Genomic DNA, 22,788 nt, shown 5'->3' with positions numbered 1-22,788 from the left:
TGGCCAAGAAATAACTTTTTCATACCATTTTTTTTTTTGGGAAAAAGCATATTAATAACTTTCTAGGAAGCTTAATCACAAGATAGGTTGGATGAAAAGGAAACATCTTTTAGAGAAACCACTCTTCTTGGAAGTTCTCTGGTTCTTGTCTGTAAATAATAGCAGAGTATCACATACAGTTTTTTTATTTGAGGGGCATGAGAAGCTAATCACTTAACTTGGACCTAATATTTTTGGTAAGAAAGTAAATCTTTCATCATCATTTGTAGGGGGAGGACTGAGCCCACATGCTCTGGAAACTGAGCCCTGAGTTTGAGACCCCACATTTTCAGCTCTCTGCAGATGTGTAACTCTGATTAACTACGGCATCTTGGTGGCTTTGTCTGTTAAAAGGAATTGTTAGAACTGTTAAGCTCGCTGTGATGCTTTGTCTAGTGCTTAGCAAGAGAGAGCTGCTATTTTATTATTTTATTCACTGATTACAGACATTTAATCATTGGACATACTTCTTAATGGGATGATAGTTCTTTAAAATCATTTCCCTGTTACTTTAAAAGTATATATGAATACAAGCCATCAGTTTTGTCTTGGCCTTAACCCCTGACTCCTTGAGTGTTCTTGTTCAACTGGTATCTTTGTAGTTCATTTCCAAAATCATGCTTGAGCTGTTTAGCTTATAAGGGAATGTGGGCATCGAATGCAATAATATATGTAAGAAGCACTTTGAGGGGTTGGAGGGAGCATGTCACAATTCCAAGAAAAGTACCTAAAAAAGTGCTATTTCTACCAGTATTTTTCTTGCCCACCCACTCCAGAAAAGGTGGTCTCTTTTAAAGGAGATATAAGGCAGTTTTGCTTCCTCTCCAAACTCTGGGATCTAAGGAAAGTTGTAATAAAGGAGAGTAACTCACTCCCTTTCCCTCTCCCCTTTTTGTGGATGTGGCTCTAAGTTTTTAAGAGAGAAGATCGGGCCTTGACTTTTGTAGGTAAAACCATGGGGCTCCAAGACCTGCTTTTCATCTCTGTGTCTTCACCTTGGATGATGTTCTTCATCTCTATACAATGGTATAGAGATGCCACTTCAGGGGGACAGCACGGTGCAGGCTAAGTAAGACCTTGACATATTTTAAATCGTAGCCACCTTTGTTGCTCACTGCTTCGATGCTCATTTCTTTAAAATAACATAGAATATTTGGCAGAGGTGTCAATGACTAGAATAGTTTTCTCTGCTTTGGTAGTGCCTAAACCTCACCAACTTCTTATAAATTGGAAGCTTAGCTCCAAAAACATAAAAGAAGAAAAAACCTGAATTTTAGCTAGTACTGTACTGGCAGAGTTGTCTTAGACATAAACACAGTTGAATGGAAAGGGTAATAGGGATTGGAGTCTGTGTTGCTCCATGGGAGTGAATGAGCCAGTGTTAGACCTTAATGTTGGGGGAAAAAAACAACCTTCACCATTTTAAAAAAACAAAACAAAAACAAAAATCAAGCAGTCATTGCAGGCTAACTGATGAAAATTAAAGGTCAGTTCCTTCAGTGCTCCACCTCAGTGCATGCCCCAGGCCATGTTAATAATGGCAATCCTATTATTTTCTTGCAGTAAGCAGGAAATGCTGTCTACACCCATTAGATTTGTTTGAGTGGCCCCTGGCTGGAAATGAAGAAAATTTAATTTTCTAACTTGCTAGGAGGAAAAAAAAAATCATGCAGTGCTGCATAGAGGTTGATTGGGGGGGCTGGAATAAGAACAGGGTCATTAAAAAAAGAACTTGATGTTTTTGATCTCCATTATAGGGATGTTTGGTCCTTATGTACATTGAAATCATGAATGGACTTGTATGCAGGTTATGTGTGTAGAAAACCTTTCTGAATATTGTCAGAACTGGCTCAGTTCTGGATTTTTTACCACATGTTTGCAGACTGCACAGTTCTCACATATCCCACTGGCTGCTGGAAACTTGCTGGCTTAGTTGTTTTTAAGATTGATTTGCTTTTCAAAACCAACATTCATTTTGGAGAAATTTGTATATTCGTTAGGGCAATCAGTTACTCTGTTAGTATCAATAACAGGAAGAAAAAAATTGCTATTAGGTAATGTTGCAGAGAGAGTGAGCCTCTCCTTGCCTTTCAGGGTTTCATTGACTAATCTCATGATTTTCACTGATTCATGTCCTTTGCTTCAAAATGAAATCTTTTAAAAAGTGTGTTTTTTAAAAAAGCAGGTTGATGATATTCCTCCTATATCTTTACATTTTTAAATGAATCAGAGTATCTTTATTACCATTTTGATAGTTGATTTATTGGGATGCTCTGTTCCAGATTCTCAGTTGGTATATAATTCATTTTTCTAAGACAATGTCAGATTTTCCTAGGAAATATATAATGAAGTTGAAGGGACTTGTTTAAAATCACAGGAGTAGCCAGTACTAGAAGAGCAAGCGTTTCAGTCTTTGTGTCCAGACAAGGTAGAAGAAACCCTTCTGTTTTAATGGATTTGTGATTTGTATGGAACAGGTTCTGTTGTGTTACTTCAGGACGTTGTGTTTGCTTTGCATTGACTGTATACTTAAGAGTTTTTCCTTTGTTTCCTGAAATGCTATTTTCAAAAGGAGCAAAGACCAGTGAATCATGGGAGCTTTGATGAATATCGTCCTTTGGTCTTAATTCTTAAACTTTTAGCAGTTTGCCTCTAATAGTGAGCATCTTGCCTCTGACGTTTTGCTTCAGGTTGTCATCATTGTGAACATTATTCATGATGTTTGTTTTCCTCATTTGTTTGCCAGCATCAGTACAAGAAGAAGTAAGGCATGGGATCCTCAGTTTTTGTAGTTAACCGTGATATTATATGTGTGTTTTGTAAAATATATTTTGGCGCAAGCACATGGTGTGATACATATTTGGGGGTACTTTTTAAAATCCAAATTTATATTTCATTTTTAAAAGAAATGGTACTCTCTAGTAGCCTTTTCTGTTGTAAGGGTCCCAGTGGGGTTTTTTGGACACTTCTGAGATTAGTCTTCCTTGAGACTTATGACAGTAATTGCACCCCATGGTGTGGGGAATTTGAAACTTACACATAAACACAATTTAAAAGGCTTTGGAAAATTTTATGTGATACCGGGAGTCAGATGTCTTGATCTAAAAATTTATTTGATTGGGAATTTAAGTTTGAAATGTTTGTATGGATTGTTAACTGGCTGGCTGGAATCCCTTGTAGACTGGTTAAACTGTTTGAAGTTTATCTGGTATATTTAAGTTTGGCAAGAAATCAGGGCAGAGATACAAGTTAGGCGTTATTATTTATTTTTCTAAGTTAGTAATACAATTCATCTTTTGCCATGGAAAAGTAATCATTGAAAACACCATACCTGATATCCTGTATAAACTTGCTTAACCTGTAGCTTAACGATATTTTTTCCAGGATGCTGGCCGGATGATTGCGTATAAGGATGTTTATCTATAGTCCAGTGAATTAAAAAACTTTAGAGGAATAGAGGGTGTGTATCATTTATTCCGAGGGTTGTTCTTTTGAGTGGTTTAGTTACTGAGAGCCTTCATTTTGAAATGTTTCAAACCAGTTAGGCATCTTTTGACCTAAATCTTCCAGCCTTCAACTTTAAGGAATACATACTTGAAATAGCAAGAATGTGAAGATTTAACCAGGTAGTCAGTTCCTGTTAGCTGTGAGAGGGCCTAGGCCTCGAACTGATTGGTGTTTACCAAACACTTGTTTTTCTGCAGACTATTGTTCCATCTTGAAGAGAGGACTCTCATGGTGAACTGTCGTAGAGAACCAATTGACACTGAGTTTTCTGATGTTCTCTCAGGATTCTCATAACTCAATCTTGTGAACCTCTGAATAAGTATAAGTGATGGAAGAGGATACATTTCAGTTGAAAGTATTCTCCTTTTGGATGTTGGTGAGCCCTTGTCCTGGGGTCAGAGGTGTTAGTGCTGTTTTCACGCTTGTAGATGCCTTCAGAGAAGAGTTGGTAGTGGTGAAGGACAGGAAGAGCATCAGAGGGGGACGACAGAGGATGAGATGGTTGGATCCATCACCAACTTGATGGACGTGAGTTTGAGCAAGCTCTGGGAGTTGGTGATGGACAGGGAAGCCTGGCATGCTGCAGTCCATGAGAGTTGGACACGACTGAACAACTGAACTGAACTGATGAGTTAAATCCAGGCTTTCCTCCCTGGTGGTGAGGCTGACTGCCTGCTTTGGTGAGAGAAAATTCTAGTGGCCCACCACACAATTTTCATTTCTCCCTTAGAAGTAGAAGGTTGTAGGAGCTGATGAGTTACATGAACCAGTACCTGAAACTTAGAGAGCCTTCAGTTCAGTTAGAACTAGTGTGTGTTTGTGTTTGACTCTAGCCATGTAGCAATGTGTGGAACAAGGAGACTGCTAATTCCCCTTACTTCTCCACTGTTACAGAAATTCCATGAGGACAGGTACCATGTCTTTCCTTTTCTCTTTGTGCAGTGGCAGACAACAAGTGCTTAGTAAGTGTTTATTGAATAAATGGCTTAATTACTGAGCAAAACATAATGCTGTTTTGACACTGATATTACTGGTGTTTCAACCAGGAGAAAATTTGTTTGATTTCAGTTTTAAAACTCTGTTCCACAGCATGTATATTATCTATAAGGAAACAGATCACCAGCCCAGGTGGGATGCATGAGACAAGTGCTCGGGGCTGGTGCACTGGGAGGACCCAGAGGAATCGGGTGGAGAGGGAGGTGGGAGGGGGGGATCGGGATGGGGAACACATGTAACTCCATGGCTGATCCATGTCAATGTATGACAAAACCCACTGCAATGTTGTGAAGTAATTAGCCTCCAACTAATAAAAATAAATGAAAAAAAAAAAGAAAAACAACTCTGTTCCAATTCTTGGAAGATATATGAAGTTTTCAATTTAAAATAACTGATACCTGAAAATAAGTGAAGATTGAAAAATTTTGAGTGTCCAATGATAGTGAAGAACTATTTATCTTGCAAGTAACAGAAACAGTCAAACTAGCTCAAGCCAAAAAAAAAGGATTGGAGTCACTGGAAACAAGGGCAGTGTCCTTGGACCTCGTGAGGTCTTGGACCCAGCCCTGGGAAGTCATTGGGAGCCAAGACTGCTTTTCTTCCTCTTTCTCTTCCTTTTTTCTTTGATACTTCTTCTTCTGTACAGTCCGTGTTACATTAATGCTGGATGTTTCTAAACTCATAAACTTTATCAGTTTTTATTTTTCCTTCCAAAATGCCAGTCTACACATGCTTTCTAATAATGAATTGAAGGTATAGATGGTAGAAATATTGTCTTAGAGCCACTTTGAAGCGAATTCCTTTCCCAGAGTGTCATTTATAGTCAGTTTGTGGGAGGAAAGTTATATAAAGAATGACCACTATGTCATCAAAATAATGATAATCTATATTTTCCTATGTCTTGTTTCTTTAAAATGAATTGCAGTGAGACATGGCCTGGCTGATTTCTTCCCTTAAATCATCTCAGAAACTGTGCCCAATCCATTAATTGCTTTGTTCAGTGGGCAGGAAATGGTTATGTTTGTACAAGTTGCACAATCTTAACTAAGTCGGAGCAAGGAACCAAAGAAGTCTCTGATCTTTTTCTGCAGAATTAACTATTTGGATCCAGAAGCTTACAGATGATGCATAAGCCAGGTTACTGGGGGACACTTAGGTAAAATAAATTATGATGTTTGCAGTCAGAATGGCTGCCTGTTTAGGGATATTGAGGAAAGTGGATGCATGAGGTCATCAGGCTGGTTGTGAGATTAAGTCTGTGCAGTTTTCCTTCCTTCTTAACAGTTTCTTATGCCTGCTAGAAAGGAGGTGTCCTGAAGTTGGTTCCCCATTGGCTTTACCAGGAAGAGTCAGCCTTTCTTTTCTCTCTCTTCCCTTCCACATCCTCCCTTGCAGGCTGTTTGGAAACTTGTTGTTCTTTTCTGGGGTTGGCATGTTGCCTCTTCCCCCAACTCCCTTGCTCCGGCCTGGTACCTGTCTCTCAGTACCCCAGTTATCTCCTGCTTTTCTCTTTCCTGAAAGTAGAACTTTTCTCTTTATCACCATTTGATGATTTTGTTTTTTAAGTTTTTTTTTTTTTTTTTTTAATGTGGACCATTTTTTAAAGTCTTTATTGAATGTGTTACGATTCTGCTTGTTTTATGCTCTGGTTTCTTGACTGTGAGTCCTTTGGGGTCTTTGCTCTCCCACCAGGGGTGGAACTCTCATGTCCTGCACTGGAAGCCGATGTTTGATATTTCTTTAAGCATTCTGATTGATAATTTGCCGTTTGAGCAGAGCACCCCCCGCCCCCCACCCCCCCGCTTTTTTTGTATAGTACTTCTAAGTACTTTTCAGACTTTGCCTACCCATTCATTCATCCTCCTCTCATTTTGACTTCTGTTATTTCCTGAAGCCCATATATCACTGAGAGAAAATATGATCTTAAGTAAGGAAATAACTAATAGAGGTCACGTTGAAAAGAAAATGAATTAAGTGAATTTGGGCAGAGTCAGAAAATGGGTCCTCTCTTTAAAACGTGAGTTGTCTGATTCCTTTTTAAAGAAGTGCACTTTTTGCTATATGAGCTGCTGCTGCAAAATTACGTGTACTCTCGTAATGCCTTAAGATTGCTCTTTTGAATGGCCCATTGCCATTCCCCGTTGGCTTGTGTCTTTTGCTTTCTTCCTTGCTAAATACTTTTTTTTAAAGAACTTTGGAAGCAAGCCTTAATTTTTGTAGATTTTCCCCATTTTTTTCTTCAAACGTTCCACAGTTCTTTAAAATGTAATCTTTCCTTCTGGTCTGTTTGTTTTGCCATCACCCCCATCACCTCGAAATGTCTTCATAAAGTCCTGCTTTTGCTTGTACCTTTTCTTCTGGTTCAGAACCTTGCAGTTGATTCCTCTTCTACATCTTTCCTCTCACCAGTTTCTGTTGATGGTGAAACCTGCCTTGGAATTTGTACTTGAGCTTCTTAAACCCTTTGGGAAAGGTAGTTCAGTCAGCATTCACTTCTCTTTCTCTTCTATTCCAAAAGGCGAAGGACAAAGAATCCTTGCACACTCCTGTGCAGAGGAATCTGGGGTTTCTGCTATCTTGTTTTTACCAGGGTGTGAATTCCCTGGGAAGGTACCTGATAAGATCTCCCATCTCGTCCCTGAGCGCCGGGTAGGACACAAGCGTTGCATTTGGAATTGGCTCCAGACCCTCAGCTACCGTTAATTTAGTAATGATTACATGATGCTTTGAAGGCAAACGAAACAGCTTCTCTAAAAGGTGAGCTGGGTAAAATCGGAATGGGATGACCTCTAATGACTTCTGGCTCTCTCTTCTCAGTCTGTGAATTTATCCTCAGGGAAGAGTTCATCAGTAGGGAAGAACCATCATTCCCCTTTTTAGGCTTTTTTATTTGTACTCTGTCTGCAGTTTAATTTTGTAATCAGAGCTTAGTGAGTATTTGCTCATCTGTAAAATTCCTTTTAACTTATCTTTGTAAGAAAGTCTGCTACCAGATAAAATTTCAGATTGTTCAGTTTTAAAATGTTTTACTTAAAAAGAGAAGATAGTTCTTCAGTGGAAATTGTGACTTCAGAGATAACTTTCATGTCTTTGAAATCTGGAAAAAGATTTTTATTAAATTAAAATTTAATAAATTAAGAGATTAAGTATTTGTAGGAAATCTATAGCCATTGCTGGTGGACATCTTTCTTCACTAAGTTTAAACCTGTGAGCTTTCAAGTGGCTCTTATTATCAGTGGTATATTGTGTGAAGTTGGAACTTTTCAGATCATATTTATGGCAGAGATAATGGGAACTTTGATTTTCATTCACTGGCACTGTATGTACCTGGCACATAAGTAGGCTCTCCATTTGGTTTATTGGATAAACAAAGAAAGTGATTCTGCTGTTCAGTGGAATTTTATTTTATTTATTTTTTTTTTTTAGCAGTGAATTTTTATTTTTTTTATTTATTTATTTTTTTAAAATATTATTTTATTAGTTGGAGGCCAATCACTTTACAACATTTCAGTGGGTTTTGTCATACATTGACATGAATCAGCCATATAGTTACACGTATTCCCCATCCCGATCCCCCCTCCCACCTCCCTCCCCACCCGACTCCTCAGGGTCCTCCCAGTGCACCAGGCCCGAGCACCTGACTCATGTATCCCACCTGGGCTGGTGGTCCGTTTCACCATAGATAATATACATGCTGTTCTTTCAAAACATCCCACCCTCACGTTCTCCCCCAGAGTTCAAAAGTCTGTTCTGTACTTCTGTGTCTCTTTTTCTGTTTTGCATATAGGGTTATCGCCACCATCTATCTAAATTCCGTATATATGTGTTAGTATACTGTAATGATCTTTATCTTTCTGGCTTACTTCACTCTGTATAATGGGCTCCAGTTTCATCCATCTCATTAGAACTGATTCAAATGAATTCTTTTTAACGGCTGAGTAATATTCCATGGTGTATATGTACCACAGCTTCCTTATCCATTCATCTGCTGGTGGGCATCTGGGTTGCTTCCATGTCCTGGCTATTATAAACAGTGCTGCAATGAACATTGGGGTGCACGTGTCTCTTTCAGATCTGGATTCCTCAGTGTGTATGCCTAGAAGTGGTATTGCTGGGTCATATGGCAGTTCTATTTCCAGTTTTTTAAGAAATCTCCACACTGTTTTCCATAGTGGCTGTACTAGTTTGCATTCCCACCAACAGTGCAAGAGGGTTCCCTTTTCTCCACACCCTCTCCAGCATTTATTGCTTGTAGACTTTTGGATAGCAGCCATCCTGACTGGCGTGTAATGGTACCTCATTGTGGTTTTGATTTGCATTTCTCTGATGATGAGTGATGTTGAGCATCTTTTCATGTGTTTGTTAGCCATCTGTATGTCTTCTTTGGAGAAATGTCTGTTTAGTTCTTTGGCCCATTTTTTGATTGGGTCGTTTATTTTTCTGGAATTGAGCTTCAGGAGTTGCTTGTATATTTTTGAGATTAATCCTTTGTCTGTTTCCTCATTTGTTATTATTTTCTCCCAATCTGAGGGCTGTCTTTTCACCTTACTTATAGTTTCCTTTGTTGTGCAAAAGCTTTTAATTTTCATTAGGTCCCATTTGTTTATTTTTGCTTTTATTTCCAATATTCTGGGAGGTGGGTCATAGAAGATCGTACAGTGGAATTTTAAAAAGTCTCCACCAAGATCATCATTGATGGCCCCTGTTACCCTCTGTGTTATGTGACTTCAAATTTATTGCAAACTTAACAGACATCTCAGTCACTGTAGGGGACAGACTCTTACAATTTTTGGTGGACTTCCATGTCTCATTCTTGGCAAACTGAAATGTAAATCAACACATACAAACTTCACTCTAGATCAGAAAAGGCTTTTTTTAGTGAAATTTGCAGGAGGTCCTACTTCCTGCCTGTGAGATAGGGTGATGGGATCACATCCGAGAAACTGCCACCTTGTTCAGAAGTGGCATGATCTCTCTTCAGTTTGGAATATTGATAAGTGCGCAGATTCATTTGGAAGCACTTTGTTTTTACTACATGCGTAAAACTCCAGGGAGCATTGGGTAGTAGAGGTGCTCCCTTTTGGCTCTGCATTAGCAACGTGGCAGTTACTGATCTGTCGTTTACTTTGAAAAGGAATTACAAAGTTTTGGCCTCCTGCCTAGAGCTGCTCCAGATGGTCAGAAGAGAGTTTTGTGCTGAAGTCAAAGAGTATATTGCAGTGATAGAGTTGTGTTTGCCATGTTTATATTAGAACGGGGACTTCCCACTTCATCCCTCTGCACAGTCTTTCCTTTTCTTTTCTTTTTTAACCTGAGGGAGTAAGAAGAGGAAAATACTGCTTTGGAGTTATGGAATCTAATACTTGGAAAACCTTTGTTCTTGGTGGGGATGTAGAGGTATGGCATGTGGTCCACAGAGCTGCTTTGTTAACCTCAGTACCTCTGGTACTTAGTATTTACAAAGGCCGCATGAAGAATTGATACCCCAAGAACATTCTGGCTGATTTTGGAATGGGGGTCAGAAGCCTCATTTGGATTGTATGTGCTCCTCTGATAAGCTGGCTGTTGGCCCACAACTGCTGTTTAGTGGCTTTCCTCAGTCAGTTGGTCCGTCTCTGATGGGCGCTGGGTGTTACTGCATCTTTTCTCATGTTTCCCCATGATTCTGTGGTCAGTTGGGCAATGATAAAGTGTAGATGACCAATGTGGGTGGGAGGTGGGGCCGGGGAGATGAGCAGGGGGAAGGTTATGGTGTTAACAGCAGTTCCCAGACTTTGCTTTTCTGGACACTAACACTTAATTTCTCCACATGACCTTATGTGCCTTCATCTCAACCTTGGAAGGGGAATGATGTGATTCCTATTTTCTAGATGAGAAAACAGATTCAGAGCGATACTAATATGCTCAAGGAATAACCAGGTAACTCTTTGGCTACCTGCTCACAAACAATTTTGGAGAAATTTATTCCAAGTCTCCTGCCTCTTCAGGTTAGAGGTGACTGCAGGCTTCAGGAAATAAAGCTCATTTTTCTCTGGGAAACATGGGCCTTGTTCAAACTGAGCCTTTTAGTAAAGCTTGGTCACAAGGCTTAGATTAAGACCTAAACCTACAGGCTGCTGCTCCCACACTGGTTTCGGTTACCCTTGTGGTTATTGAGTAACTTGGTGAGTTTGAAGAACATTAACAAAGTTTTTATGTCTTCGAAGAAAATCCAACACATGGGGAAGTGACGTTAAGTTGCATACCCCAGAAAGGATTTTTTAATCTATTTTGAGATGTTGGTATATAAATTGAAAACAAAGAACAAACCCTATAATTTTGACTCTTGTACTCTTAGTTGATTGTCTAGGTGCTTGATGATAGACGGCTATTTTGAAGCACTTTTTTTGAAAAGTGTAAAGACTTGTGTTCTTCACAAATAGGTACTTCCCTGTGCAGACCTAAGACTTAATCAGCAGTTTCCTTCCCCCGCAGTCTTCCAGGAGCTTCCAGAATCCTCCTCTAGGCTGTTACTCTGCTTCATTATTTTGTCTTCTTTTAAAATCTCCACTGTTCAGATAGTGTTCAGACAGTATTATTTTTCTATACATATTATATGGTGCTATAATTACTTCACGAGTGCTTTTGGGATTGCGTCCTAAACTGCAGAACATCTCGTTCTGGTTGATGTGCTTTTTGAAGTCTTGCTGCTTTTGTGATGAAAAAGGATCAAAGTGGAGTGGAGGTGGGTTAGTCTAGTTTAATGTAAGTCTGATCTCTGAGGCTTTTACACATGCACAGCGGCAACAGAGTAGGCTTTCTTGTTGTGGTTTTATTACAAATATGAATGAAACGTTAATGCTATTATTTTATAAAAGATCATAAAATAAAGATATATTTTTTAGTGTTTTCTATGTTGAAAAAAAAAACAATAACCATGAGTCATAAAGCTACAATTACATCAAGAGTCTCTTATATGGAAGAGTCTTTAGTGGATTTTTGGTGCAGTCTTTGTGCCTGTATCAGGGGAGTGAAATGTCATCACCCTTGAGAAAAAATTACTTAAGAGACCTAGTAAGAGTCTGTAGAAGTTTGTATCTTCTTAGGGCCTTAAGGTCCAGGAGTTAGTACTAATAGAACTGACTTTCAGATCTGGGATACCAGTAATTTTCCCTACTACTTAACCTCATGACTTACTGAATATATTTCAGAGGTTTCTCTTTGCCATTTGTTTTGAGGAGTCTTCCTCTGAGAATTAACTAGAGAATATTTATTGAAAGATCTTCACACAGTGGGTGTGGTGTTGCCACCTGTTTCAGGTTGTGCAGCGTGGTATTCTACCCAAAGGCTCCGGAGAGCGGAGAACGTCCAGGGCGTCTTCTCCTCCTGCCCACGTGCTCCAGGAACCCCAGAAATCATGCTGCTCGGCATCCTCGCCGACCTGTGTTCCCGTTGCCCGGGGGCCTCTTCTCCTTCCCTTGCCTCTCAGGTATATGGCGGCTGCTTAGATTTTAGCTCTACGGTCCTTCATACCCAGACCTGTCTTACTGGAACCTATTCCACAGCCCCCATTGCTCTTCTCAGGTTCTTCTGCTTTGTCATTAGCTACCGGTCTCCTCCCTGCTGTACTCGGGCTTTGGGCGCCTCTGGACGGATGGTAGATTCCCCTTTTTATCTCCAGGCTCAGGGCTGATGCTGTGCCCCTGAGGAAGGAAGCCCACGGAAGAAGAAAATAAGAAATCAGTGATGACTGGCCTGAGCACAGCTGCCATAGTACTCATCCGTTCTGTTTCCTCAGACGCTTTACTTGAATTAGAACGTGTTCACTCCTTTCCAACCGTTGATCAAGATTCTGGGCAACAGTGTGTTTTGAGGAGTAGTCATTTATAGCAAGAGTAAAAATGTTTAGTAATAATAATATTGAATGCTTACCATGTGAGCTCTTTTAAGTGCTTTATGTGCATTTCTTCATTTAATCCTCACAGCTTCATGAGGATATTATCTTTATTTTGTGAATGAAGAAACTGAGGCACTGAGAGAGCAAGCTACTTGCTTGAAGTTAAAAATCTAGTAAGTTGCGGCGTCAAGATCGGAACCCAGGCAGTTGTGGTAGAGTTTGTGGGATAGGAGAGGGTATGGTATCTTCTCTGTGAAGACGCGTATTCCTCTGTCAGTCTTCTCTGTGTTTCATATTACTTTGTTCCTCTTATATTTACTTGGGTCAACCTCTTGTGCTTTTGCTGAGAAACTTCCCTGTTGGCCTCTCTGACTTGGTACCTGCCTGTTATGATTTGCTGTTGGTGGGAGGGTAATGCTGGTCTTGCTGTTGGCTTGCTGTGTATCTTAATGAGAATTGAAATTTCCTTTGTATTTATTTATTCATTTTATGTTACTAAGCAAAATGTTTTTCAGAAATGTTTGCTGGCTTTTTTGTGGCTAGAGCAAGCGGATACAGGATTTATCACTATTAAGCAAAGGTTGATACCTTCAGAGAATTAGTGAATTGTAATAAGTCATCATTACGTGCCTTTGATTGGATTGACCCACCTCAGTTTCTGATCTTCAGACTCCCGTTCACAGTACCTTGGTAGCCTCACCTAGCTGTGCCTGGATACTCTGGCTGCGTGGCTCCTGTTTCAGCTTTAATGGAAGGACATTGTGGAATCTGACTGACAGTTCTATTTAGTCCTCTTCATTTATTGACTGTTTTTTCCTTTCGAATTCTAAGGGGAATAGCTTGAAGCCATTTTTAGAGGGGCTACTTAAGTAGTTTATGAGTGCATGACTTTTATTTAAATAGCACTTTATTTAAAAAGCAGTTCCCTATGTGTTTTGGAGTCTTCACACAGGGCCCTGTGATGTGAACCAAGTGAGGATTGTCTCAGTTTAGAGATAAGAAAACCTAATCTGAAAGTGTACCCCTTTCCTAAGGGTACCTCAGCAAATGAAGGGAAAATCACGCAATAATTCCGATTTCTTGATTCCCTCTCTCTTTTCCCCCATTGCATTTTATTGTCTCAAAATTGGCAGACCTCTAACTGAAAATCTGTAGATGCACATCTTCACTTATTAAAACGATGAACATTAAAATATTTTCATTGTGCTTACATTTTCCCAGACTCTTATTAGAATATTTTGACATTCATTTTTATAAAAACAGAGAATAAAATTAGACATTACTCAAGTTACCATAATTGTGTGATTTTAGATGTTCTATTATTAAACTGGGATACAGCAACAGAATGCAGCCTCTTGATAGCCTTTAAAAAAAAAGGCACATCTTGGAGTCAAGAATTATGACATTAAAATAAGACTCTTGGCTATTTCTGGAGTGTGTTAGCTAATTTACCTTCTGGTTTTCTTTTTGTGGAATTGGTGAAGAAAGAGACAAACAAAATCCAAGAACAAGTCACATGAAAAAAATCAGCACTCCTCTGGGCATACAGTTTTTGAGATAATCATAAATCCTACTCCCTGTAGTGGCTGACGAGGGTAGGGGAAAAGCAGAATTGTAGCACTCTGGCTGTGGACTAAGAAACTGTTGCACATTTATGACTTTCAACCTTTAACCTTTACCTTTAACCTTTGCTTTTCACTTTAAGGCAAAACCCCCTTATATTTAGGTGAGTTTGTTTTTTAAACATGGTAATTATGAAAAATTTCAACACATACTATAAAGTAGAGAATAGCAGTGGGTCCCTGTGTTCTTGTCACTCACCCTCAACTTCTGTCAACTCGTGGTCAGACTTACTTGGTCTTTATGCATTTTCCACTCCCTGCTGTACTGTTTTGAAGCAAACCCCAGACCTCTTATCATTTAATCTCTAAATATTTGTGTGTGTTTCAGGTAAGTTCTTTTGGAAGAATATTTTTTTCTAATTTAAAGTTTGCCAAATAAAATATTGAAATTTTTGCTATATAAATTGGTTGATATTATAAAATTTCTAACTAATCAGTGTTTTTCAAGTTGACTTTTGTCTCACAAACTTTTTTTCTGAAACAGGCAAAAAGTTATTCATAGTAATAAACAAGGAGTGTTCATTAACTTTTTTTATTAAAAAAAATGAGTCTGTTTCAGAAACTTTCAAACTGTAGTGCAGAATCATAATGCTCTTCAGTTTTATGTCTTTTCAATGTTTATGTTTCCCAGCTGTTTCAAACAGACTGAATTTTAGTGTATTATAAACTTATGCATTCATTAATTTAGACTACTGATTTGGAATTTTCTAAAAGTTGAATATAACTTTGATAGGTTTCTATTCAAGGAACATATTTGCTAATTGGAGATGGTAGACAAAGAGAATTCTGAAGGTTTTATAGTTAAAGTGAATGAATTTATGGGCTCAGTTATCTTTAAGTGTGTATATTTACATATCATAATGCTGTGGATTTAACCTTAGTTGAAAAGACTAACCGGTTTATACATACATACAGTCAGTTAACTGATTAATTAAATTTAAGATAAGTAATAAATTAAAATTAACCTTTCAAGGTGAAGATCTGATGTTATGAAAGGTGGTTAATGAATTTTATCTTTTAGCATGGAGACTGGCTTTACAGGCAGTCACACATACTAAAAGGAACAAAATAATACTCCTTAACTAGAAAAGGCGACGAGGAAAAGGCTATGAGCATTTTTAAGGCCTTGAAGCATACTTAGGGCTTACTAACAGCAAATATTTGCTTAGTGCTTGCTGTTCTGACCACTTAACTAACTCATTTAATCCTTACCACACTCTGATGAGGATAGGTGTTGTAATTAGCCTTGTTTTATAGATAGGAAACTGAGGCATGGAAAAGGTAAGTAACTGGTCCTAATCCAGAGATAGTAAGTGGTTGAGTCTGGGTTAGAATCCAGTAGTTGGGCTCCAGAGTGCAGGCTCTTAACAACTATGCTCAAGTGCCCCACTTGGCTTATAAGGGGAAATACTAGTTCCTATGCAAAAATTTGTTGCCTTTTCATCAGTGAGAATATGACATGTTAGAGAAGTCCTGTTCAATAGAACTTTGTGATATGATGGAAATATTCTGTCTACCTTATCCAATAGGATAACCACTAATCACACTGAACACTTGAGATGTGGCTAACGTGACTAAGGAACAAAGCTTTTCACCCCATTTGTTGAATTAACTTAAATAGTCACAGGTAACTTCCGTAAGGGACATTGCAGTTTTGAGTACAAGAAACCTGGGAGAATTTATAGTTTGCATTTTTCTGGGGTACTGACAGCATATTGACATTTTACGACTGTCAGTATCTCCACCTCATTAGGGTACAACCATAATGGTTGTATCATTAAACAGTCATGATTTTAATGAGAGTGAAAATATTTTTACAAATGAGATAATTGAATGTTTAAAACCTTAAGGCCTGACGACAGGATGCTGTTTGATCACTAACATAACGTCAGCCTATCACGTCTGGAGGCATCCCCTTGTTAATTGCTATGTAGCAAAAATTGCTTTGACATTCCTTTTGCTTTTTAGCCTTGGAGGGAAGTTCTTGCTTTGTAATGAGTCCAGCTCCTTGGTCAAGCTTAACATCAAGGAGTAATGATAAAATAGTAAAATGGCCTTTGTGGACCAAAAGCAGCCCTGAAGAAGCAAGCATTTAGCTCATTTTCTCCTCCAGCCTTTCCCAGTAGAATTGTGTTGACAGAGCTCTCATATATGAAAATAAAGCAAGAAAACCCAGTGGTAATGAAGTCAGGTTTCATCTCAAATGAGACCACATAAACTATGATTTAGTTGATAAATCATACCTCCTATAATGTGCTTTCATCTAAGCCTTTCTGAGGCACTTAAACTAATTATTTTAATCTTTTCTTTATGTTGATGAAAAGGGCCAGAGTGGTTGTTTCCATCAGAAATGGTGGGGATCTCAAATGCAGGCAAGATTAAGTCTCCAGATGGTGGTGGGTTTTGGACCTTAGCCACCCGGCAGACATAATTAAACATGTCTGCAGTCCCCTCATTTAGCAGTTCTAAAACAGACATTTTCTTTGTTTATGGGGTTGAACTGTTATCTTTAGCATTTAAGTGAAGGACTTGAAGTACTATAACCAGGTGCTAAAAGTCAGCCACATGCTGGATCTGGAAGTCTGCTTAGAAAAGTTTGTATGGAGAGAAGTTTCTATCAAACATGGGGAATTTGCATGGCCATGGGGTGTTTTCAACAGGTCCTTTTGGCTCAGTTCTTATTTGTAATTCTCAAATGTAGCAAAGTTAGAATGTAGAGAACTAGGACTGGATGTGAAAGTGGATTGGGATTGGAAGGCAAAAAGTATTAAATGACCGGTGAAACACAGTAGGTTCCTGGCTTCAGCTTCTAACTGAAGTTGGGCAGATCATTTAATTGCTGTGAACTTTGACTTCTCCACTTTGTAAAACTCTTTCAGGACAGGAAACCACATATCACTGGAGAATGATTTAGCTTCTTGAAAGGAGAATTATGGTTTAATTGTAGAATGAAAGGTGGCTATGATGAGTGAGGTCTCATGTTTACTCTAAGCGCTTTGTTGCCAGTAAACTCTCTATTTACACTTAGGAGCAGGTGAACATTACCTAAAGGCACTTGAAATGAGTTTTTCTCATGCAGGTGGACTATACGGTATGTTCTGGAGTTACCTTTTTCACTGAATCTTTAGAACTGAGTTGACCTTTTGATGGGTCAGTACTTCTGTAGCTTAACTAAGTTTGCTAACTGACTGTGTTTTGTGTCCTCTTCACTGAGAAACTCTTGTTATTTTAGCCAGAAAGTAAAATTTCCTTTCCTTTCATGCTTTTCCCCTCCTAGCCTCTTTCCTTACTGTATGACCCATACAAACTGGAAGCCAGGCCTTCTGACATGATGATGTTACATTACATCTTCAAGCAGGGGTTGTATCATAGGATGATGACTCTGGATGAAAACTTTCTCTCGTTAGGACCTTGCAGAAGATGATTTGAAATATAGTCGTCTCCAATTCTGACATATATTGGACTCTGTTTTTCTGGTCACTTAATCGAAGGTAGGTGCCTATCCTGAGAGATACCTTTATACGGTTGATGATGTACTGGTTCTGCACTGTAGCCTGTGACTCTTGTAACCGACACTGAGGTGGCCTTCTTGCTCTGCAAGAAGTAGCAACAGTTCCAAAAGTCCACCAGGCCGGTATTCAAATCTAGTTCTCTGCACATCCTGTGGATCCCATAACTAACAAACATGTGTGCTCATGTGCATCTGATCAGTCTGAGTTCACTCCTAGAGCAGCCTGTACCAAGGACTTGGTGACAATTGAGCCTTAAACTTTTCTAAAAAAGGAAAAGTAGCACAAAGTTAAAACTTTACTAATGTAAAGACATCATATTCATTATTTTTAGGAGCAGCCCTTTGTGCTTCTTAATTTGAGTAATTTGTCTGAGACTTGATGAAATTTGTTGCTTGTGGCTATGAAATGCTGCCTCCTAGCTATAAAGGATGATTTCATGGTGGAGGATGTCGCAGGATCTTAATTTTGCTGCTTCGTAGCGTGAGGCATGCTTTAAAGGCTGGAGGGGCGGGGGGGGGGGGGGAAGCGGGGAAATAAGGTAATTTAAGCCTGTTTTAAGACACATGGAAAGGAAGCTATTTCATAACTGCTGCTGCTGCTAAGTCACTTCAGTCGTGTCCGACTCTGTGCGACCCCATCCCTGGGATTCTCCAGGCAAGAACACTGGAGTGGGTTGCCATTTCCTTCTCCAATGCATAAAAGTGAAAAGTGAAAGTGAAGTCGCTCATTCATGTCTGACTCTTCGTGACCCCATGGACTGCAGCCTACCAGGCTCCTCCGTCCATGGGATTTTCCAGGCGAGAGTACTGGAGTGGGGTGCCATTGCCTTCTCCGATTTCATAACTAGGGGCTTGTGAAACTTGGCAGGACTCAAGTCCATTAGTGGCCACAGTCTCATGATTGATTACCAGTTGGGGACCTACAACTAGCTTATTGCAGATCGAGATCTGATGTAATTGATGTTGTCATCAGTATTAAACTATTCACCCTGTCCTGCCAACTTTCTTCCAATAACAAAAGTTTCTTGCTTTGCATGTGTGAAAGTTTTTGTGATTCTATGTACGTGTACTAAATCATGATCCAGTCACCACTATTTGAACTTTTTTTTTTTAACTTCTTAATTTTAATAAAGCGTTAGAGAAACTGATAATTCCATTACTTCCCCACTGCTTATCTTTGGGAAATCTATGGGTTTCTTCTTAACACGTTAGTGAAGAGAAAGAGGGAAAGACTGCCCCAAACTGTTATTCTATGTGTGTGTGCTTAGCTGTGTTTGACTTTGCGACCCCATGGACTGTAGCCCACCAGGCTCCCCTGTCCGTGGTGTTCTCCAGGCAAGAATACTGGAGCGGGTTGCCATGCCCTCCTCCAGGAGATCTTCCCTACCCAGGGATCGAACCCGTGTCTCCTGCATTGCAGGGGAATTCTTTGCCGCTGAGCCACTGTGGGGCCTGAAAGAAATACAGGGACAGATAGACCTCTAAAACTTGGACAGTGAGTTAAAAACATGAACTAATATAGACTTTAAATGTTCACTGCTGTTTTTTTATGGAAGTTAGTGGGTTGTATCCTGAGGGGTTTGCTAAAAGGAGTCATTTTGTTCTCTTATGAAAGGAAGGTGGAGGGTAGTGAAAATGTGCGTGGGACTGGACTGGTAGGGAATTGTACGAACAGGTCTCAGAGGAAAACAGGGCAAGGGGCATTCCAATTTCAGAGATCTTTTAAGTTTTGTAACATCTCAAGGTGGAATTTCTTCTTTTACTTAAGTGTTATCTAATGCTTTCTTGATCAAAATGGTATTTTTTCTTGTCTTTCTGTCTTCTAAAACTTCAAAAGAAGAGGCCTTTGTTTTAATTTTTCCTTACTGCTTTTGGTCATGTTTCAAGTCCTGAGCTCTTTAAATAATGACATATATGTAGATGAAGTCCGCGTTTTCTCATTATCCTGAAAATTACAGATCTGACCATCAAAAGATAAGAACAGTACTTCTAGTTTTACATGAAAGATTTTTTTAAAAAATTATTTATTTTTGGCTGTGTTGGATCTTTGTTGCTGCATGTGGGCTGTCTTGAGCTGCGGTGCATGGGCTTCTCATCGTGGTGACTTCTGTTGTGGAGCACAGACTCCAGGGTGCCTGGGCTTCTGCAGTTGTGGTGCATGGGCTTAGTTGTTCCGGGGCATATGGGATCTTCCTAGACCAGGGATTGAACCTGTCTCCTGCATTGACAGGTGAATTCTTTACCTCTGAGCCATCAGGAAAGCCCCTACATCAAAGATTTAAATCTTTCTCCACCAAGGTGGTCATCTCATTATTCGATCCATCCAGTGTCAAGACCCCTGTATGTGACATCCTGACACATGGTCGCCAGTCTGTGCTAGAGGCACTGTGATCCACTCACTACAAGGCACTTAGACTAGGGGCCTCTGGAGACCGGCTTCCAGACCTGGTTCTGCCCTCTACCTACCGGTTTGATTTTGGGTATTTTACCATTATGGTTAATGAAGTTCTTGATTCCTTTGAATATTCACTAACAGTTTCTTTAAGAAGTAATCAGTTAATTTTTTGTTGTTGTTGAATGTCTCTCATGTTTATATTGAACCTAAATTATCTTGGTGAAAAATGGGCACTGTTTTTCCACAAATTTTGACCGGCATGCATGTTGAGATACATTTTGCCTTATAGTCCAGTAAGTACACAAAAATTTTAAGTATGTATATACCAGAATCAAATCAATACTTTGCCTTTAATCTTTGTGACCCAATTCTATACTATTCTGTTTTACCTAAAGGAATGCCAGTCAGTGACCGACTAAATTGATAGGAGCCATAGTTCAAAAAATGCAGCTCCCCAGCAGCCTAGGACAACTTTGTTTTCTTCTTTCATGTGCCAGCCCCTCAAACTCAGCTCTCGCCGGCTCGTCTGCCTTTAGTACTACCTTCTCTTCCACAGCTGCAGGTCCCCAGGGTTCAGAGCTTTTCCTTGTGTGACTTGGTGTTTTGACTCACCACCATCCTGGTCACTTGTCCCTAGATATTTAGAGTGTGTGTCACTCTTAAAGTCATGGTGACCAGAGGAAGTACAGTCTCAAAATAAAATTTTAACTATGCCAGTCCTTCTTTCCACTTCCTTTCCTACTAATGTCTACTATGTGTTACACATTTTTTCTACCAATATTTATTCCACACATTTACTGAACGCTGCTATGTGTTAGGACTCTTCTTGGTGTTTGGGGATACAGCAAGGAGCAGCACCCCAGCCTTTGCTTTCAGAGAGCGTATTTGTAGAGAATGGTGCTGCCTGCTAGGAGTGAGGGTGAATCACAGCCAGGCCCCATAGGCCCTCCTTCAGTGCCCAGTTGCACGTGCTCTTTTATGGCTGTTGCATGCTTGTTAGGTATTTCCCTTCTGGATTGTGAGCTCTTCCTGCCTTTCAACGTGAGTGCACATCTCGGCAAAGTTGAAACGTCCACTTCTAGGGAAGCAGTATAGGTATGAAGCTTTAAAAAATGTTAATTCTCTAAAAGAAAAGTCAAAATTAGAGAGTTTTAAAAGGGTATCAAAGCACAAGGATACTAACTTATTTTTCATGAATTTTAGAGTGGTTTTAGGAACATTGAACGCTTCTTTAAAATTGATGAAAGCCTGTGAATTCCATTCATGTCACAAAGGCATCAAATGGGGTCTTTAATTTGGGGAGACAATGAAGTATTTTTAAATAAAAGTGTAACTATTTCTAGAGTGACTTTGGCATGGAAAAATTTAGTTTATAGTTTAAAAGTTAACTAAAATGTCTGCTATATATAAAGTAATTTATTCAGGATGGGGGTCAGTGGGGAAGAGCTTTGAGTGGATGAAATGAATAAAAATGTGATTCTTGTCTTCAAAGTTTGTATTCGAGTTAAATATCTGCATACACGAAACTGTATATAAACTGGTGATCAAGCCATTTAAGTACACCTTGAATATGATCATAGGTAAATAAAATTAATCAAGAACAAATACTGGGAAACCTAGAACTTGAAGTAGACAGATATAGAGGGGTAAAAAAGATCATTTCTGTTCTAAGTTCAATGTAACATAAGGAATCTGGAGAGTTAAGAAAAACTGCATAGGTGAAGTTGCAATTTATTTACCTTTTTTAAAATGTCAGAATTTCTTCTTCCCATTTGAAAAATTAACAAAGTAGAAATTTTTGTAGAAGATTGTAAATATATTTCTAACTTGAAAAACTAATGTTTAGATAAAGAGCAGGAGAGCAAGCCTTCAACATGACATTAACTCAGAATAGTATTGTATTGATCCAGGGTGTGAAAATGGTTATGGGGTGGCATTTTCACACAGGCCTCTTCCTTTACTTTATTCTGAACTACATAAATATCAATTAAAGCTTTCTAGTCCAAGTTAACAGATGGCGATGTATGCTGGATTTATAAACAAAGCCCTAGAACAATACTGCACTTAATTGATGAATGCTGTCTCCCTTCTCTGAACAAAGATGTTGGCCTCCAGTGTACTTGTCCGAGAGAGAATTAATGAATTCTTTACTATGATCTCATCTAGAAAGACTCTCACTATAGAGATGCTTGACTTTTTTTTTCCCCCCAAAGAAGAAAACTTGAATACTTTTCTAAGTTGCCTAGTATTGAGTTCTCAAAGGTGGACTAAAAAAGTACTTGGACAACTTGTATTAAAGTCATCTTTTTTTTTTTTTTGTATTAAAGTCATCTTAAAAAAAGTCATATTTTCATCTTCAGAGTAAAATGATGCCTCCAAAATCAAAAATAGTAATCTAAATAAAATACACAGGAAAGAACATGTCTAATTAGCTGATTTCAGGCAAACATGGAAATCAGATCTATTTTAAACTCTTTATCTGTGAACTTCCACTTGACATTCCTTAGCATGAGGTGACACTTTATACTAATTCTTAAAATGTACCCTCCCTGTGTACTTAAGATCTGTGAAAGTAGCTATTCTGTAATTCAGTTCAGTTCAGTTGCTCAGTCGTGTCCGACTCTTTATAACCCCATGGACTGCAACGGGCCTCCCTGTCCATCACCACCTCTTGGAGTTTACCCAAACTCATGTCCCTTGAGTTGGTGATGCCATCCAACCATCTCATCCTCTGTCGACCCCTTCTCCTCCTGCCCCCAATCCCTCCCAGCATCAGGGTCTTTTCCAACGAGTCACCTCTTTGCATCAGGTGGCCAAAGTACTGGAGTTTCAGCTTCAACAT

At 39.2% G+C, this 22,788-nt stretch overlaps 1 protein-coding gene across 6 annotated transcripts in view; it reads left to right on the top strand.

Moving 5' to 3' along the window:
* Nucleotides 1–22,788, top strand: part of FNDC3B (fibronectin type III domain containing 3B) — a 350,375-nt gene that overhangs the window by 16,685 nt on the left and 310,902 nt on the right. The gene's annotated exons all lie outside the window — the stretch shown is intronic.

This window comes from Muntiacus reevesi, chromosome 8 (assembly GCF_963930625.1).
Source record: "Muntiacus reevesi chromosome 8, mMunRee1.1, whole genome shotgun sequence".
Taxonomy (NCBI): Eukaryota; Metazoa; Chordata; class Mammalia; order Artiodactyla; family Cervidae; genus Muntiacus; species Muntiacus reevesi.
This window is presented reverse-complemented; position numbering and strand designations above follow the sequence as displayed.